Here is an 11,709-nt window from a genome sequence, read left to right as displayed (position 1 = left end):
GCTAAATGTATCAGAAGTACTGGAATCTTGTTGTAGCTTTCGAATAAGTGCCCACACTTCTTCGTCATTCTTCCATTCCTCCTTTGCTTCGTTTATCCAATCTGGTTGGATAATAGAAATGGCACACAACAATGCTTCCACATCCTCATCCTTTCTTGAGAGTGCATCTGCCACCACATTTTGCTTCCCTTTTTTGTAGATGATTTCAAAGTCATAACCCAACATCTTTGTGACCCACTTTTGTTGCTCTTCAGAGGATAATCTTTGTTCTAAAAAGTATTTAAGGCTATCATGATCCGTTTTTACCTTGAAGTGTCTTCCCATTAGGTAGGGTCGCCATTTCTTAAGTGCATGGAGTATTGCCAACATTTCCTTCTCATAAATAGCTTTGCTTAAAAACTTTCCCTTGATTGGACGACTTTCAAAAGCAATGGGTCTTTCATCTTGCATTAGAACAACACCAATTCCATTTCCTGAAGCATCACATTCCACAATAAAGGTTTTTGTGAAGTCCGGTGTAGCTAAGACCGGTGCTTGGCACATTGCCTCTTTAAGATGTTCAAAGGCCTTTGTTGCTTCCGGAGTCCATGAAAATGAATCTTTCTTCAATAATGTTGTTAGAGGTGCTGCTATTCTCCCATAATTCTTAACAAACTTGCGATAATACCCTGTCAACCCAAGAAATCCTCGCAGATGCTTTATGGATGTGGGGATTTTCCATTCCTTAATGGCTTTAATTTTGCTAGGGTCTACCTTAACTCCTTCATGAGATACAATATGACCCAAATATTCCACCTCCTGGACTCCAAAGAAACATTTGGATCTTTTTGCATATAATTGTTTCTCCTCCAATAGTTGTAGCACCCTGTCAACATGTTCAACATGATCCTTCCAAGACTTGCTGTAGATTAGTATATCATCAAAAAATACTAACACAAATTTTCTAAGGAATGGTTTGAAAATTGAATTCATCAAACCTTGAAATGTTGAAGGTGCATTGGTAAGGCCAAAAGGCATGACCAAAAATTCATAATGACCCTCATGAGTTCTAAATGCCGTTTTCGGAATGTCTTCAATCTTCATTCTGATTTGATGATATCCCGAACGAAGATCCAACTTGGTGAAGTAAATTGATCCATGCAATTCATCCAGTAATTCATCAATGACAGGAATGGGGAACTTATCTTTAATAGTGAGCTTGTTGAGCTCCCTATAATCTGGACACATGCGCCATGATCCATCCTTCTTGTGCACCAATACTACTGGAGCTGAGAAAGAACTTTGACTCGGTTGAATTATACCAGCCTCTAGCATTTCTGCAACCATACGTTCAATTTCACTTTTTTGGACATAGGGATATCTGTACGGCCTGATGTTTGGAGGAACACTTCCTGGAATCAGATGAATAGCATGATCATGATCACGCATAGGTGGGAGACCTTTGGGAGTCTCAAATACCTTGGAATGATTGTCCAGGACTTTTTGGAGATCTGGAGAAATAGATGATTCCAATGTGGAAACATCTAGCGAACATAATTGTGCAATTACACCTCTTTGCTCCTTTTTTAGAAGCTTTGTCATGCCATTAGAGCTGATTATCTTTCCTGGTTTCCCTGCAATACCCCTTAATTCAACTTCCTTTCCTTCCACAGAAAATTTCATGAAAAGTTCTTGAAAATTAAAAGCTATTGTACCCAAGGATTGTAGCCATTGGACTCCTAGTACAACATCAGCACCTCCCATTGGAATGGAAAGCATTGGGCTAGTCAATACATATTCTCCCATGGATAGCTTGATATTATGGCACTTTCCAGAACAATTTATTGTTCCTCCATTTGCAATCATCACTTGACACTCTGGTGCTGGATATAGGAAGCAATTCAATTCTTTTGCTACCCTACAATGAATAAAATTGTGGGTGCTTCCTGAATCAATCAACACTATTACCTTTTTCTTCTTGATTTGTCCTTCTATCTTGATGGTTTGAGGAGTGGTAATTCCCGCCAATGCATTACAAGATATGGTCGGATTTATTTGTTCTTCATCTAGGCTTTGTTCCTGGAATATATCCTCTTCTTTTGACCTTTCTTGCTCCTTTTCTTCTTCCTCTTCACAATCTATGTAGAATAATTTCTTCTCAGCACACTTATGACCTTTTGTGTATTTGCTATCACAATTGTAACAAAGCCCTTTTGCTCTTTTTTCTTCCAATTGTTGTGGTGTCAACCTTGTAGGTTGTGGAAGACTATGGGCAACAACACTTCCGTCTTTATAGTTGTGAATGGTATGCTTCCTAGTTGCCATAATTTTGCTTTCCATTTTTCTTGCTAACCTGAATGCCTTCTCTAATGAATCAGGTTCCCAAAGGCGCACATCATGTTGGATATTATCCTTTAAAGACCCTATGAACACATCAATCCTATGCTCCTCTGGAATATCTTTTACCCTTATGTTCAATTTTTGGAACTCCTCAATGTGCTCCATTATTGAACCCTTTTGTTTGAGACTTATCAATTGGCTAAAAAAAGTGTTGCTTTTTGTATCCTCATAATGTGCTATCAATTCTTCCGTAAAAATTGCCCAAGTGATAAATTGTTTACGAGAACAAAGCCATTGATACCATACAAACTGATTTGGTTCCAAATATAAAGTTGCCATACGTACCTTTTGTGTGTTTTGCACATTATTGAGATCGAAGAATTGCTCCATCTGTAATATCCATGTGGCGGGATCCTTGCCATCAAACTTCCTCATATCGATTTTTGGAATATGGTGAGTCTTCGATCCAACATTAGAGTCTATGGAATCATGATTAACATTTCTTTTGTTCTCATCATGAGTTTCTTTTAGTACTCTTTCACCCTTAGTGACCATTTCTTGTAGCAACTTATTCATATTTATCTTCAATTCTTCCATCTTATCATCCATGCCATCAATTTTAGCATCCATGCCATTCAGTTTAGCTTCCATGCCATCCATCTTAGCTTCTACGCCTTTCTTTAAACAACCCATCTTAGCTTCTACACCTTTCTTTAAACCATCCATCTTAGCTTCTACATCTTTCTTTAAACCATCCATCTTAGATTCTGTTCCTTTTTGCGCAAGGGACAGTTGTTGCACTTGGTCTTGTAATTTTGATATATCATGTTGCATTTCTTCCTCTTCTTCATGAGTCATGCTAGAGCTTTCAGGTTCCTTACTAGGTGTTTGCATTTTCTTTCCTCGGGGCATCAGTTACCGATAATAATGCTCTATTATGCCCTTTGAATTCCTTCAAAATAAATTTTCAAACCAAGCTTAAGCAAAAATTTAAAAAAATCTACACACCTTTTTTCACTTTGTAGGAGCTTGATATTGCCTCTGATGTATCTCTGTACTTTCGAATCATCTAGTTCTGAAATTGTGACCTGTAGTAGCTCTCTGTGTCCTCTTTCCAATGCCACCAGTCTGATCCAAATTGGATTCTCCAAGAAAGAGTTATGCACAATCTCCCAAGATGACCTGATTATAGACCTTTTCAGAAGAGTGAACTTGTATTAAGTGCCACGTGTACAATTTTAGACCTTTGGTTCTGAAAAAGATATACAAGAAACTACTGTCCGTCCTATTTCTATACCTTCTTACGAAATTTCAATCCGATCCCCAGAGAGAAAATTATGATGATTTTCGCTAGGTCACCTGTTTTGAATGTAATTCAGGAGTCTGCAAAAAGACCAACTTCCTCAGAGCATATATCCCCAAATATTACGCGAAAAGATCTCAAATTAGGGCCCAAGGTTCAGCGCGATTTCCTCTCAAATGGGTTTTTTTTGCGACTTCTGAAACATCACAGAAAAAAAGTTATAGCGAAAATTCCACGATGACCTGTTTGGAGCAGCGAAACCCTAGAATCCAAAGCTCTGATACCAAATGTTATGAAACCAGCTCAAGAAAAGATAGAAAAGATAGATGAACGCCTTATAATTCAGCCTCTTCGAGGGGGCAACCTCCTTTACATTACATAAATGAACAATTCTTGGATGATACAAATGACAAAACCTCCTTTCTATATATAGGAGTCTAAGGAGTCACAATATAATCCAACCGACCTAACAATAATAATATAAAGCCACAAAAATAACAATAGAGGGATTCTATGGGGCACAGAAATAACAATATGGGGGTAATAGGGGCACCACAATATAAATAATGGGTATAACTACAATATTAATGGGGTAATCACTAGTATTATAGGGACCCAACATTCCTTGTTGCCATAAATTTTCTTTCAATTTTTCTTGCCATCCTGAATGCCTTTTTCAATAAATTAGGTTCCCAAAGGTGAACCTCATGTTGGATTTTATCCTTTAAAGTCCCTATGAACAAATCAATCCCATGCTCCTCTGGATTATCATTTACCCTTATATTCAATTTTTGAAATTCCTCAAGGTGCTCCACCATTGAACCCTTTTGTCTGAGATCTATCAGTTGACTAAAGAAGGTGTTGCATTTGTATCATCATAATGTGTTATCATTTCCTTTGTAAAAATTAAGAAAGTGACCTTTTTTTATGAGAGAAAAGTCGTCGATACCATACAAACTAATTTGGTTACAAATATAAAGTTGCAATGCGTACCTTTTGTATGTTTTTCACATTATGGAGATCAGAATATTGCTCCATCTATAGTATGCATGTTATGGGATCCTTGCCATAAAACTTCCTCATATCGATATTTGGAACATGTTGGGTCTTTGATCTAATGTTAAAGTCTATGAAATCATGATTAACATTTCTTTTTTTCTCATCATGAGTTTCATCTAATACCTTTTGGCCATTAGGAAGCATTTCTTGTAGCAACGTTGTCAAACCTTCCTCGAAACCTTTGATGTCTTGTTTTAAAACATTAAAACATTCTTGAAATCTTCCATATTATCTTTCATGTAATCCATTTTATCTTTCATTCCATTCTTCAATCCTTCCATGTCTGATTTTAAGATATTCTTCAAACGATCCATCTTAGCTTCCATTTCATTTTTGGTTACTCTTTGTGAGAGAAAAATTTGTTGCACTTGGTCTCGTAATTTTGATATATCATTTTGCATTTCTTCTTCTTCTTCATGTGTCACAGTAAAAATTTCATGTTTCTTACTAGGTCTTTTCATTTTCTTTCTTCAGGGCATAAATTAATGATTATTATGCTTCACTATGCCCTTTGAGTCACTTCAAATTATTTTTTCAAACAAAACTTATGCAAATTTAAAATAAATAGATACCTATGGGGCATAATAATAAAAATATGCGGAAAAAATGAGCACAACAATAACAATAAGGGTTATAATGAAAATAATAATGGGGAAATACACTAGTATTATAGGGACCTAACACACCTAGAAGGGTTGGTTGGCTCTTGAAGCTTCTGTAGCATGTGTAGAAGCTCATATTTGTTGTGTTTTGATAGCTCCACTTCCTTGACTATACATGGGAAGTTCAATCAGATCATAGTAGCCTCTTGTCACATGTTCACCCTAGCGGAGAGGTTAACTTGGGTAAATGTGGCAAGAGGGTGTTACAAATAACATCGGCCAACCTAGTGCAAGAAAAGTGTTGGTGATCATTGGTTGGTGGCCCCTAGGGTTAAGAGTTACCATGTTTTCAGTTGAGGACAATGTGAGAGCATACTTGTGATGACTAGTTCTTGTTATCGTTGATATGCGGATCTCACTCAATAACTTATTCATCTTGTTATATACACCTATAAAGGCAATGTCAGAAATATGGGGATTCAACTAATTTTTCACTTCTCTATGCATTGAATGAGATCAAGTAGTAGATCTAGTTTGACAGACACATATCACGAATTTTGGATCTTGGATCCAAAATTCATCGTTGTTTTGTGCCTCAATGCATGATCACTCCAAAATTTTAAATATTTTCGAATTTTAAATATTTATCCACAACAATAATAAATTTAGCCTTTTTATCTCTTAATCAGTTTCCAAGCTCGTATCCATCACAAGTGTTTCAATAAGAGTAAGGGAATTTTGATCTAGTATATATTGGCATAAACATTTTTGTAAATTCAATATTGGATTATTTATCAATTTGAATTTAAACGCTGTATATCATTCCGACTCGTTGTTTATTTGTGATAGTGTTGGTTGAAATATAGGTTAACTTAGTATTTCATTGGAAATCTTCCATAGTGTGATACCTTTATCTATTGGGATATAGGGTATCATTCATACAGATAGGTGTAGCTTTGAATCGTTTTTTAATCAATTAATGCTCGCCTCTTCCAATGTAATACTATGCACATTCCATTCAAACAACATGGACATATTGCAATCTATTCAAACGACATGAAATTCAGTGAATTTATGGTATAACGGGTGATGAAAGAGATCATTTTCATAAACATTAATTTTAAAACAGAGACTAAGATCTAACCACGATTTTATTTTTACATAATATTGTAAGCATTCAATTTAAAACTATTGTTGCAGATATGGTTTGTCTAATAGAGCTAAAAATATGGTTTGAGACCTCAACGATTTTCTGGAAAGGTGCGTCCATATCAAATCAAAAATTGAAAGTTTTTATTTTTCCTATGGAGTTCCAATGACGTGTTCTATCACATTTTGTACTTTCTCACTCAAATAAAGCAATCCTCCTCAATTTTACAATTCTATTCCAGTGAATTGACAAATAATTAATAAATAATATAGACAAAATAGACATGAAAAGTAAAAGAAAAGATTGTGTGTTTATTTTGTAATTTGTACTTTGTTGATCTTGATGACTAGTAAACTGTTTCAGTAGAATTTGATGATTTGTAGTTTGATATTTCAATATTGAATAATAGTTTATATTACTGGAGAATTTATCTAACTGTGCTACTAAATGATGTATGTAAATCATGAATGAAATCCTTTTAGCACTTTCATACCACTTTATAAGTGTTATGTGTTGGCACACTTAATAGTATGTTTCCATTTCAAAACATAGTTGTCAATAGGTTCATTTTACATATGGATCTTGTGATTTTGGATGAGAGATTATGAATTCAAACATGTTTTAGTTTTAAAATACTTGATAAATTTCCATTCATGAACCATGGAGCACCATTGAAGATCCCATTTCTATTCACTCCCGTTGCCCAAAGTACCAGAAAGTACACCCGACCGATCAGGGATATTTTCAGTTTATCTCAACGAAAAGTTTAGGGTTTTTCCCATAAACTTACAAATTAACCCTTTCGACGAAGACATGATAGAGGTTTTGTTGGAAGATAATTCTTCCATGTATAATTTAGAATTAGTTGCATATTTGTAGGTGGATATTGAGAGAATATCTCAAACTCCCTATTTATATTTGGAATTGGTTGGATCTCACAAGCACCATAAATATGTGATGTATCAGTGTGTGTATACCTTTATTTTTAACATGGTATCAGAGCCTATATTGGCTTGACTCCTTCCAGGTCGAGCCCCGAAAAATCAGAGATATCTGAGGTTTAATACTATGTACATAAATTAGTAGAGGTGTGTGTAGATTTTCGATGTGCTAGAAAATATTGTTGTATGTTTTTTGTTAGCTGTGTGTTTTGCGTGTAATGTAAAATTGCGAGTGCCTATGTTGCTCTAGCATTTTGATTGTGGCTTCCATCACCAGAACCTTATGCAGACAATGCTCATATCATCCTGCATCATTTTCTCTGCAGAATCGTAAATCAGCAACAATCACACTGTATCACCCACCATGCATCATTACAGTCGATGGACAGAATACTAGCATCATTACAGTCGATAGAACTTGTAGTGTTTTCACTGTGATTTTTTATTTACCATATATTATATCAAATCCTTCTGCTCCAGCATCGATTTCTTCTGGCAATGAGAAGTTGATCTCAAATGAGCGTGGCACCTTGGTATGCTCTTGTAATGGAGAAAACATACAAGAGGTAATTCCGCTCTATCGTTTTGAAGGACCCATCTACATGTGGAGTCTCGCAGTATTTTTGAAGGCCAAAGATACCTTTCCAACAAAGGCTCAGTAAGGGCACTGATGGATTTTAAGTATGTCTATGTTTGCACTAGAGGCAATGAGAGCAGTCAGCCTCCGTGCCATTATTTATCAGTGTTGGTGTTTAGAATCTATGTTTTGCGTCGAAAATTGTGAAGTCTTCGTGCAGTGTCCACTAAGGAGGAGTTTTTTACTTAGATGAGTTTTGAAATTGAATGAACTACAATTTTTTTTTATGCATGCCTCAACTATATTGCGACTAGTGTGTGCATAGTTCTTTTTGCTGCACTCCTCATTTGTCAATGGGACTTTAATTCACCTTAACTATGTCATCAAGGTTGGGTTTCACCTCTACAACGAAACTGACAGAGATTGATTATGCATACCCTAGGATTTGGTTTCATATACTGGGAGTTGGTTTGGATTCATTGGATTCATTCTCCCTTTATTTTCCTTTAATATTCTATGAGCGGGGATATTATTCTGGATTATTTGTTTCAATCATTCTTCTCCAACTACATAGTTTGAAGGAACCGATTTTGAAGAGGATTATTCACACTGAGCAGAGTGGAATAGAGGAAAGAATTTATAGACTATGATTGGTTTTGTTGTATTTTTTTAAGCAGTTTATTTGTAAGTTATATTTTCTATAGAACCAATTATTGAACAATGTTTCATAAATAAAATTAGTGGTTCTTGGCACTTGGAAACCCTTGAACACATCACTAGTTTGATCGTGTTTATATTTCTATGGTTTGTTGTTCTTGGGGCTTGGAAACCCCTAAAAAAATGATACAGGTTATAGTATGAGATCCATGTGTGTGGAGTCGGGCAAGTTGTTAGATCAGCTCTTGAATGCATTCAATATTAAAATCATTTTCCTAGCCACTAATGGATAACCAAAAGAGAAATATCTAACAGATGGTGATTGTTCCATAGGATGGTTCATCACTTGACAACTCTTATCACGAAGCTCTAATGAACTGAGTCGTCAATATTGTTGATCTTGCAAATTTCATCATCGATGGTCAGAAACAGGTGTACCTCAAATGAGTCGTAAGGCAAGCTTGAAGATGTGGAGAAAGAGAGAGCGGAGTCCAAAAGACTACATAGTGGTTAGAGTTGTTGATGAAGACCAGTGAGACAAAGATTAATTTTATTGTTATAATGTGTGTTGTAATTGTGTATGTAAGAATTAAGGGGGAGTGTTGGAAGATAATTCTTCCATGTATAATTTAGAATTAGTTGTAGATTTGTAGGTGGATTTTGAGAGAATATATCAACCTCCCTATTTATATTTGGAATTGGTTGGATCTCACAAGTGCCATAAATATGTGTTGTATTTGTGTGTGTGTGTATACCTCTATCTTTAACATGCTCCACTATTTTTATTGGATCCACAATAATCCTTTGCCGAGAATTTTCAGGAGCCAGGATTGAACTCTGTTTTTCTATAATAATATTCAAGAAAATAAGTGTACATAACTGTAACAATTCACACATCCGTCATCCATTACAAATGGTCAAAATAACACACATTCCATACTATCCCAAATAAATAAAACTGTTTATTTATGATTTAAATCACAAAAACTTCACATCCATTGTTCGAGTATCATTCGATCCTGCATCCCACCTTAATCAAACATTTGGCTGAATTATCTAGAGTCACATCCATCATTATTATTCCAATCTGAAGTTCCAAAGAATAATCTTTAAATATAAATAAAGAATAATTATTCTACATAAAAAACTATCATGTGAAGAAATTATACAGTAAAGAATATCCAACAAATATGGTATCAATCCACTCTCTCCTCTCCAGAAGTGAAGGAGAGTTTTATATGGAATTTATACCTACAGATAAGTATGTCTTCCCTCAGTGGGTAGTTACACTTAGAACAGCTGAAGTAAAGATGTTTAACCTTTTCCTACAATAAATAGATAAGATAAAAGAAACTACTTGTGATCCTTACTTTCCTATGATCTCCTTTGAGTTGCTCCCATTGTGCACACTCAAAATGAATTCACTCAATTGGTACCCGCCAACATAAACAGAAGATGACAACAATCAAAGAATATGATGTATTTATTGTAAATGAATGGAATCAAAATCATTTGAACATACATTCATTATAGATATAGACAAAACTATTGGAAAAGTAACAAACAACTTTATTTATTCATAGAAGGATAAGTTACACCCAATGCGGTTTGATCTCGTGTCACTCATCTAGCTTAGTCCAAGCCCTCATCACACCAATAGAAAAATCAATCCAGCAGCATAACATTACTTGAAAATGATTTCAAGTCTCTAAACCAACAATATTTCTCTATAATATCCAAGCTCTTTGGCTCTATGATGGGAGGCCAATTTATAGACGAATGCAAGTTGTTTTGTCATTAATATGGCATTGAATGGTTTTCCATAATTGGATGCTTAGTTTCCATGTTCAAAGGGATGAGAGGATAGAGGATTAGATGATCCAAGTCTATCCTAAGTCAAGCTCCTCTTGATAGGATAGGATCTGGGTTCCTTCTAGAATGCTCTAGAAAGGAGGAATATATTAAAGATCCATTGAACATTTCAGGGATTCTCACCCAACACATGCTTGAGTGGGCTTAGGTTCTCTGCAACGCAACCTTGAATGGGGCTACTTGCTCTGCAGAGAACTTACCCCTGACCAGGGGTGCATTGGTGACCTAAGGAAGCACTTCAATAGGGTTTAAAGTTATGAAACTATCATGGATTAAAGAACTCAATGAGGTGGCATGTATAGGGCATGTAGCAACTCAATTATGGTTTGGTATACCCTATTTATATTGATCTGATTGTTGGGAGTGATGTGCCCAAATAGACCTGTAATAGTTTCCCCCTAAAGCATGAAGTCAAAAATGGTAATGGTGAATGATATGCTTTATGATGTGATGAGGAGGATCTAAAGCAGACAATGACCTTCATTAATTATAATACATAATATCATGATATCTTTGAATTTTTCATGAATTGCTGAGGGAAGGCATACCCATCCTCAACATAAAAACTTTTCATTACATGTACATAAATCATATAGTCATCTACAAGTATAGACCCATGATAATATGACCATGTGTGTAACACCATCGTATAGATGATTTAGTACTCTCCTGAAATCATAGCCTGGATGGATGAAACTAGATCTGGGGTCCTCTATCTCGTCCAATCGTTTGCACAAGTACGATCGTAACCATGTGAAAATCTGATCTGAAGTCAAAATTGATGCATTCAACACTCAACATACTCGAAGGGTGTTTCTAAGTCAACTTCCTGTATAATGTGCTGATGTCAATAAGAAGCGACTCATCGTAGGAGGGCCTTGATGTATCCCCCATCAATGACACGAAATGAGTGTAATGATTTCGAAGACAGAATGTGACTAATGACACAATGTTGAGGAATGGAGGTCATGAAAATGAAGGTTTATGAGTATTGCAAAGCATGAGGTTTACTGAGTGACTTCTCTTGAACATGTTGGCGACACTGAATGAATTGGCATCATTGGCCCAAAACCAAAGTGATGGATGTTGTGATAGACCATAGGTATGATAACCATCAAGCAGATAACCCAACCCAAATAGTTACAGAAATGAAGTGAAAGTGTCATTTTCAAGAGCGAATTTCTATAATAAAGTGATTTATCCCTTTTCCTATTTTCCCTAGTCATTGT

Source organism: Pinus tabuliformis, chromosome 6 (genome assembly GCF_031772625.1).
Source record: "Pinus tabuliformis cultivar Carrire ecotype Pingquan chromosome 6, CPIR1, whole genome shotgun sequence".
Lineage (NCBI taxonomy): Eukaryota > Viridiplantae > Streptophyta > Pinopsida > Pinales > Pinaceae > Pinus > Pinus tabuliformis.
Note: the sequence above shows the minus strand (reverse complement) of the source record.